The sequence below is a fragment of the Leptonychotes weddellii genome, chromosome X (assembly GCF_054177405.1).
Source record: "Leptonychotes weddellii isolate Sample4059 chromosome X, ASM5417740v2, whole genome shotgun sequence".
Classification (NCBI taxonomy): domain Eukaryota; kingdom Metazoa; phylum Chordata; class Mammalia; order Carnivora; family Phocidae; genus Leptonychotes; species Leptonychotes weddellii.
This window is the reverse complement of record NC_138385.1, coordinates 105,808,417-105,817,866: the sequence shown is the minus strand read 5'-3', so window position 1 is coordinate 105,817,866 and position 9,450 is coordinate 105,808,417.

Genomic DNA, 9,450 nt, shown 5'->3' with positions numbered 1-9,450 from the left:
GAACAGGCTCCAGCATCCAGCAAAGGCACCAAATCCTGGAGACAGCGGGGTGACCCCCCCGCCCCCGACAGACAAGCAACCTTTATTCCTTTAAACGTCAGGTGTCATGAAAACAAGAACAATGTCCAAAAGTACATTTTCATCATTTTTTTGCTGTAAAAGACAAATACCAATTAATACAAATCATAATACAAGTTAGTCCTATACATTGAGAGCAAGAGGTGTCTTGCTCCCCGATGTAAATAAGGGACAGCACCCTCCCACCTTCCTTTTCTTAGAGCATTTGCTTCTAGAGAGTTCATTCTCCGTCTTCTGCAAATGTGCACATCTTCAAGAAGCCTGGGGCTGTCTCAGGGCTCCAGGACCTGGGAGCATCTCTGGAAAGTGGTTGAGGAACAAAACACCTTTCTCCCAGTTTGTCAGTTGTGGGGGGGGGGGGGATGAGCCATGGTGACAGGCATCTTGCTCACTCCCCCACAGGATCTTCAAACGAGGGGGCAACAGAGGCCCAAGCAGAACATTTCCGTTAATTCACGTTAATTAGCAGGATGTTGCAGTCCATGAGCTTTTAGCAAAGCATCTCGTGAGGAATCCCTTCCAGGACAGGTGCGCATGCAAGGTGGGGAACGTTGCTTCCTGCCTCCCCGCTCTGTCCCACTGCAGACGCTGCTCTGGGGTCAGATCCCGTGTGTTTCCTGCGTAGTGTGCATGCTGTGAGCTCAGTCTCCTTCTTGGCTGCCCGGCAGACTTGACAAATGAGTCTGGATAGGATGAGCCCCCCTGGACCGGATCTGGGTTTCAAAGACCCATTGAGGGGGAATGACACCAGACCAAAAGGTTCTCATTGCATTTCTCGTTGAACAAACATGTTCCCGAGCAGCGTCCGTGATGCTGGGATGGTGGTGGGCTGGGGGGCATTGCAGACAATGAAACAAGGCACACAGCCAATGTCACATCAGGGCAGGGGGCTGGTCAGCCACACCGAGGCCCCTTCTTTCTTCCTTCGCTTGCAAACTTGATGCTTCCTTGGTTTGTGGAAAACAGTCGGGTGCTTGGAGACGTTTTAAAAGCAAATAAAAAATAATGCAAAAAAAAAAAAAAGCCAAAAACAAAACAACCCCAAACCAGTGACCCACGCTACAACAGAGACGAACCGCAAACACATCATGCTCAGAGACAGAAGGTGCTCACGGAAGGACACAATAGTGTATGGTTCCGTTTATATGAAATGTGAAAATGTGATGCAGAGAAGCTCCTCGTCATTCGTGGTCCCCCTGCAGCCACATAGACGTCCGTAGAGTTCTCAAAGTGATTGCAGACCCTGAAGGAGACCATGAAGCCACAGCTCCCACGGGAGGCTGGACCACAAAAGGGCTGATGGATGGACTCCAGCGGCAGAGCCCGAGTCTCCAGACGAGGACGGGTTACTACATCAAAATCTTGCAGGCCCAGTGATGAAAACCATGTCCTCCCTGCTACACGACATTTGCCTCTCCCCAAATGCACAAACGCTAAGGACTGACACCCAGGCTGAACACCAGTGTCCATGCAAACCCACTGTTTTTCGTTGATGTTCATTGGTTTGTTTTTCTGGGACACCAGGAACTCAACATTGCATAAAGACCTCAGGCCTCTATCTGTTCACACAATGCACCATCTGCATCTCCTGTCCTCAGATGCAGGGAGCACACTTTGACATGAAGAATCCAGAAAATTATACCCAGTGTGCCGAGAGCGACGGCCCCCTGGAGCTTGTGCAAATTCCTCGCTGTGTGTTTGCCGCCGTGCAGCGAGGGTGTTTTATATCTTGTCTGTTGGCACATCTGTCAGAGGTTTGTTCTAGGAACTCGGGGCCAGAGAGGATGTCAGTAGTTCGAGGACAACCGTTATTAGACGTCCTCAGGTGGAGAGAGGTCGTGGGTGCTTTCCCTATGGAGATTCGCCAACATTCCTTGAGAGGCATTTATGGAAATCATGATTTTAGGAAAGCCATATGTCTTCATCTCCACCTAAGACAAGAGATTGATGGAAACAAATATAGTATGCAAAGTACCAGGAAAAAAAATTAAAAAAATAGAACATCGTTCAAAATGTCTGATTGGTTGTATTTTCTTAGGATCAATTGCATTGTTGGGGACAGACTCGTTGAGAAGGAAAGTCCCTGAAAAACACAGGGGCGTGTGGCCCCTTTGAGTTTAAAAGAAAAACAACGTGTTTCAAAAGGTTGTGCCAGCAAGCTAGAACCCCCTCCCCTGGGTTTCTCCGACGGTGTAAGCTTCCACAGTGGGACAACGTCAGTGGAACTGAACATTTTTCAGAGGAAATCTTCCTGTTCCTTGTAGATCCTCTCCTTGGAGCTCCATTCCTGCACAAAGTAAAACCCCTTTGTGTGCAGGGAGCAGATGCATGAAGCCCCCCATCTGAAGACGAGTGATCTCCCTTTTTTTTTTTAAAGATTTTATTTATTTATTTGAGAGGGAGAGACTGAGAGAGAGAGCACATGAGAGGGGGGAGGGTCAGGAGGGTCAGAGGGAGAAGCAGACCCCCTGCCGAGCAGGGAGCCCGACGCGGGACTCGATCCAGGGACTCCAGGATCATGACCTGAGCCGAAGGCAGTCGCTTAACCAACTGAGCCACCCAGGCGCCCGACGAGTGATCTCTTGACCATTATTTCTGCTATGACTAACATTTCTTGCTTCCACCCTGCCCCCACTCCTGGAGAACTGTCCTGTCTGTAGGAAAAACTATGTAGAAATACATTATTGAAGGAAGCAGCGATAAACGGCTCCAGAAACACCACTGTGTTTACAGAGCCTTCATGCCCAGTATCCCGTGGGATCCCCGGGACTGGCTGTGCCAAAATGGATTTGCAGCGCTGGTGCAAATGCACGCAGGGACAAGCCCGGTGAGGACCCGAGTGCCTTTGGTGAGGACGCACCATGGAAGAACCATCACCTGCCCCCTGTGCAGATACTGGTGATGAGCGTGTGCTGGAGACGCTTTACAGGATCCTCCAGATTCAGGCTGAGCCATCTCTGCTTGGTGCCCTGTATGATGGACAGCTGCCTGGTCCCATGACAGAATGACTTCCGGGTAGGCTCAGCCAATGGGCGGCAGCGGCAGGACAGAAGGGGGAGGGAACAGAGAGAGGAGCCGGGGTAATTCTTCCTCAGCGCTTCACCAGGGCTGGCTGCTCAGGATTTGCAGGTAAGTGGCTTCTTTTCCTTGAGCTGACCCTCTTGGACTTGCTTCTTGAGACCTGGGGGTGCGTCGCCCTCCCTTGGGGATCCCCTTTCACTGAGTCCACCTTGCTGGAATATTCCATCTGTGACGTCCAAGCTGCTGACCCACACAGGAGGGAAGCAAGTAGCTCTCTAAGTGCTGGGCTGTATAAATGGATATTACACTCTCCTTATCAGAACTTGACATCACCAGCTGAACAGTGTCATAGCTTCTCACTTTGTAAATATATTTTAGGCGCACCTGAGTGGCTCAGTGGGTTAAGCCAACTCAGTCTGACTTTTGGTTTCAGCTCAGGTCATGCTCTCAGGCTCCTGGGATCGAGCCCCCACATCGGACTCCGAGCTCAGCACAGAATCTACTTGTCCCTCTCCTTGCTCCTCTTCTCTCTCTCTAAAATAAATAAATAAAATCTTTAAAAAATTCTTTTAAAACATTTTATTATTAAGTAATCCCTACACCCAATTTGAGGCTCAAACTCACAACCCAGAGACCAAGAGTCACACGTACCGCTGACTGAGCCAGCCAGGCATCCCATGGAGTTTGCTTTTTATCTTCTCATGTGATTCCTTAACAAATATAAAGTCACATAGTAGGGTTTTTTGTTTTTGTTTTTAATAATAAGATGTTAGTAGGTTCAAATGCCTACAAAAATAGCCAGGATTGGAAAGGTAGAAACTCAAATTGCTTTTTAAAAATGCTTCATAGTAAAATCGTTCCCCAGATACCTGACCCCCAACCGGACTCTGACTTAAGCAGATGGGATGGCAGGGCTGGGGGACCTTTCCAGAAAGCCACTTCCTGAACGAGCGGTTGTCACCGTGCACAGCAGGGGGCACCCTTGGCTCATTGGCTCTTCAACCTGCTGGTCAACCAGATGTCTCTTTAGAAATTCATCCTGGGGAGAGAATGCTAGATTATCTTTTTGTAAACAGATGTTGCCTTAATGAGACCAGCTGCCATGGTGGACTCCCCCTCCCCTGTAAGATGTCTATGCTAGGAATTTACAACCCACATTAGCCAAGATGACACTCGCATTTCCCCCCCTTCTCCTGCTCTTCAACTCCTTATCACAGAGCTTCTTGTTTTTCTTGGATTTTCGTGCATGACGATTTCCAGAGAATTTGTTAGGCAAAGTGGGGACTCTGCCCACAGAGCCGTGACACGGGAAATCCAGTAGAGGATGGGAAAGGGAGTCGGTACCTTGGTTCAGTTCAGGGAGTTTGTTGGAAATCTGTCATCTCCGTCTTGGCCCTACTGCCCATTGGTCTTGCGAAGGTGGGATGGGTGACAAGCAGGCCATTGGCACACTCTGACCAGGGGAGTCCGCCTCTGAAACACAGAGTGAGTTTGTAACATGGGTGTCGGGGGCTGGAAGGTGGATGCGTCCTCATCCATACACAGGGGGAGGTGGCCCTGTGGGGCATCTGTGGGGGGATACCCAAGCAGCTCCTCCAAGAATGAGGATGGGGCACCTTAGAGCATGTTGATGTTCGAGACATGGCACAGTTGGATGAAAGCATGTGGGGTAGGAGGCACCAGGTGATGGCCAGGCAGGACGGCTCGGCAGGCAGGGCTCACTAAACTGAGGACCCTGTGACAGAACTGGTGGGGGAAAGTGCCATTCGGACCACCGCCATCCCATACTCAGGAGGCAACACAGATCCAGTACGTCAACCATGGGGACGAGCATGCATTAGCGGTCTCATGTCCTGGGTTATTCCCCACAACTTCATGCAGTTGCAATTTAATGTCACCCTGATGCAGCTGTAGGACAAAGATGGTGACACAAGGGCCTAGAGACATGTGCCTTTCCAGGGATTCCAGGTAGAGAGAGGCTCTCCATCCACTCATACTTGACTGAGGACTTCTAATCCTTAACCTGCTGTTGCCTGTGGAGACGGGACCGGTGTATTACCATTGCACTGTGTGTGTGATTTTTCATGTCTGCATAAAAATATGCAAAGGTTTCTCCTTTTGTAGGATGTTCAGGTGATTTCTCATGGTTTGCTAATATAAATGACCCGCCAATGTCCTCATGCACCCATTCATTGCTTTGTATTTCTTCCATGATTAGTGAAGTGCATATTTTACGGGCTTTATTTTCTTGGATGAATGTCCAGGTCATGGTCTTGGCTTTGGCTGCCACTGGTTAATTTGCCTCATTAAAGTAATCGACGCTGCTCCGTGCTTTTGATGCTTTCTGGCTTATGCTGGTTTACAATTGTTTATGCTTTTGGAAATAAAAGTTGACATTATTTTTCTGTTTACAAAGGAGGGTAGTCCTCATTCTACTATATCTGGGACACTAGAAGTATTCTCAGAAATGATAGCATTTGTTTCATTCCCCACCCCTGAGAGTTTTACGATGCCCATTTCTTGGAATTCTTTTATGACCCATGAGTGACTTGCTCGTGCTGACCTTTGGGTTTGGGCTTCAGCGTCTTCTCCCATGGTGGCCCTCGTTGGGGAGAGAGACAGATTTTCTCCCCACATCCCTTCAGGGATATCTGGGCTGCTTTAGGAATTAAATGAATATGAGACACATTAACATGACAAAAAAGGCGCAAAGTTTTATTACATGTGCACAGAAGTCCAAGAACGAAATTGAGACCCAAAGAAATGACCAAGGCAGGCAGTTTTTATACATTTTGACTGAAGAGGCAGTGCATTTCTGAGGGATGGACAGGATAAGGAACACAGGGGTTTGGGAGCTATCATGAGTAAGGAATTCTGAGCAGAACTGAGGTGGGTGTGAGATTAGAAACAAAAATTAAGGTTTCTTCCTATCACTTTCTTGACTTGTAGGTCTTCATCTCTGGTTATAGGGTGTCTTTTTGGTTCTTAGTATGGGGAGGGCATGCTTCATATGGCAGATTTGTTTCCTGCTTCCAGGGGGACACAGGAGGGTCTGAGTGTCTTTCTTGCAACTGCTGAGTATTAAGTATCTTCTACCAAACACAATCAGCATGACGTTGCGGGATATTTGCGGGCGACCTGCCTTGAGCTCACTGTCCGAAAGGTCCTTTTGATTCATGCCAGGGAGCCGTGTGCTTGAGGTGACCCACGTGTCTCTTAGGGCTGCCAAAACAACAGAGGCTCCATGTGCAAGAAACACATGTGCCACATGAAGATAAAATAGGTGTCTCCGCAAAGCAGAAGCAGACAGCGTTCACGGCGGGAGAACGTCAGAGTATATGCAAGCGAGTAAAGAGTAAGAAGAATCACTAGTAATTTCACCCACAGGTGGAGATGCTGTGGGCATTGCCTGTGATTTGGAGGCTTTTTCTCTGCGGTCTGTGAGGGGCTGTTTGACCCAGAAACACCGGGATCCAGGGTACGTGCCGAATGTGATCTGTTTTTGAATATGCGGTGTTTTCACTGCGAGTCGAAGACGTGGTAGGGAATGTTTCTCATTTCCTTCGGGCATGCGTGTCTTGAGGTTGTCTCTGGGCTTCGGTGCATTTTCAGAGCATGTGGCAGCCGCCGGTGGAAGGTTGCGGTGTTTGGGAAGGGTAGGCAGCCATGCTGTTCTGCCCCATTGCCTGGGTCCAGGTGTTGCAGGGATCAGAGGAGAAACGAGCGGGTTTCATGGGGACGGACGGGAGCCTCTGCACATCTCCTGCTCAGCAGTGATGGGGTCGGAGTCGGAAGGGGCTGTCCCTACCAGGTCTTCGGGACAGTGGGGCTACCCTCACCACGTCTCCATTTACGACATGTCTACGCCATTCCCCTAAAGGGATGCTCACGCTCTTGGCTGTTGTTCTGGAAGCCCAGAGAGACGCTAATGCCAACCAGATGGTGGCATCACCTGTTTCCTGTGCTGACGTCTTGCTTCAGAGTCAGCCCAGAAGCATGGTTTTCTAACAGCTGTTGGCTGTGGAAATGGCAGAAGACGCCCTCCTTATATCCACGGGCATACGTGTTATGTCCCCTCCTGCGGCTGTGGGCCTCGCAGCTCCCACCATGCAGCATGACCACCTGAGTTCCTGCATTTACCCAGCCTGACGGGGATGGATGCACGCGTCCTTGACCCCTTCTCCTTCTGGACCTTATGAGTAGAAACGGTCTCGTGGAGACCCACCATGAGTTTAGTGATACCTCTGTGTTTTCCGGCCCCACGTTGGAGACATTGTCTGTTCAGAAAAATGGACTCATTGTGGGCTTTGTGCAGCTACTGAACCTCAAACCAGATGTTGAAGACAGAAAGGCAAACACCAAGGGGCATAGCCACCACCTTGGGTTTGCAAAAAAGGGGACCCTGCTTGGGGACACCTGTTGCACGTACTCCTGGGCTCTGACGCGAAGGATCCCCCGGCCATGAAGGACCCCGAGCCACGACCCTGAGCTGAGACACACATGTCCTGTGGAGCCTGGGACTGTTTGTGCAGGGGACCGGACCACAGTGGGGTTTTGCTGTCTGCAAAAACCCACACATCCGTTTCCCTTACCACCGTAAAAACAGACGAGTGCACTCTGCCTGAATCCTCACGAATTAAGCAATCCTCTGGGAGTAGACACTGTGCCACGTGGCCCGTTTCTGTTGCCTCTGGTACACGGAATAGTAACTGTGCTCATTCGGCGGCTTGTATAAATCAGTTGATTCACATAAAACCGTAGAACATGTGTCCCATTTATTTAAAGGAAATTGCCTTGCAGGCTTTTCCCAGAAAATGCAATGTTCAAGATTTTCAAAATGTATTTTCTCATACATGTGTTTTTCTCATATGTATCATGTATATATATGTATGTATGTCTCCAAAAAACAACACAACAACGCAGTTGTGTGTGTCCAGCTGTCTCGCTATGGAGGACACTCTCTCTGTAAGACAGTCTGTACTACTTCCTTGACCCCCCTTGGCCTCCTGGCTGGGTCTGGAAATTAAACCCATAGAGACAGACAAGCAGGAAGAATCATACACATTTTTTTTTAAGGATTTTATTTATTTATTTGAGAGAGAGAGAGCACAAGAGGGGGAGAGGGGCAGAGGGAGAAGCAGGCTTCCCGCTGAGCAAGGAACCCAATGTGGAGCTCGATCCCAAGACCCTGGGATCATGACCTGAGCTGAAGGCAGATGCTTAACGACTGAGCCCCGCAGGACCCTCAGATCTGATTTTCATACATGGGGGTCTGATGTTTGTTCTGACTTTTGTTATCAACAAGGAGACTCTTCATGAGTCTCCAGGCAGCTGAGCTCTCACCTGGGGCTCAGAGCGTCTCTGAACATCATCTGTGTGGGCGTCCTGGGCCCCTGGTAATACCTGACTTCAAACAAGGGGCTTAAAACCACAGGAACTCATCTTCGTCCAGCTCTGGAGACCAGAAGTCTGAGATGCAGGCGGGGCAGGGCCACTGAGATCCAGGCGGGGCAGGGCCATTGAGATCCAGGCGGGGCAGAACCGTGCTCCTTCCTGAGGCTCCAGGGGAGGGTCCTTCCTGCCTCTTCCAGCTTCTGGGGCTCCAGGTGTTCCTGGGCTCATGGCCACGTCCCTCCCATCTCTTCCTCCATCTTCACGTGGCTTCTCCTCTGTGTCCATGTCTCCTCTTCTCTCTTATAAGGACAACTGTCATTGGATTTAGGGCCACCCTCATCCAGGATGAGCTCATCTCAGATCCTTCAGTTCATCACATCTGCAAAGACCCACTTTACAAATAGAGTCCTATTCCAAGGTTCTGGGTGGATGTGAATTTTGTGGGGGACACCATTCCACTCAGCTCAGGAAGCTACTCCCAGATTTGCCTAGATGCAGGAATGTACGGGTCATTACTTGTGAAGTTACGTGTCCATCATGGCTCCTAGTTGTGAAGCATGGCTGAGCATCGCTGGTCGCTGAGGACAAACGAGCGAATACGTCATGTGGGGCTGGTCTTCCCTTCCCGGGGCTTAAAGTTTGGGCCATTAGTTATTTCCGTGCTGGGTTAATGGGCCAGGCATCGCTGGCGTCCACAACTGGCTCGATTTCATCTTGCGTGGGATACGCCCTGGGAGGTGGCCACACCGTGTCCACGGAGGGCAGGTGCTGTGTTTTGTAAAGCAAAGGCCATGACATTCGCCGACTTAAAGAGCGAGATAAAAGAGCGAGGAAAGGTCCCGTTTGTCTAATTGAGCATTTGCGAGCCGGCGGGGTCTGGGAGGCTGTTTTGATCCCCATGGCGAGTCGGGTTATACAAGGAGTCCTGACATTTGATCAGCTGCGGTGTGGACGGCC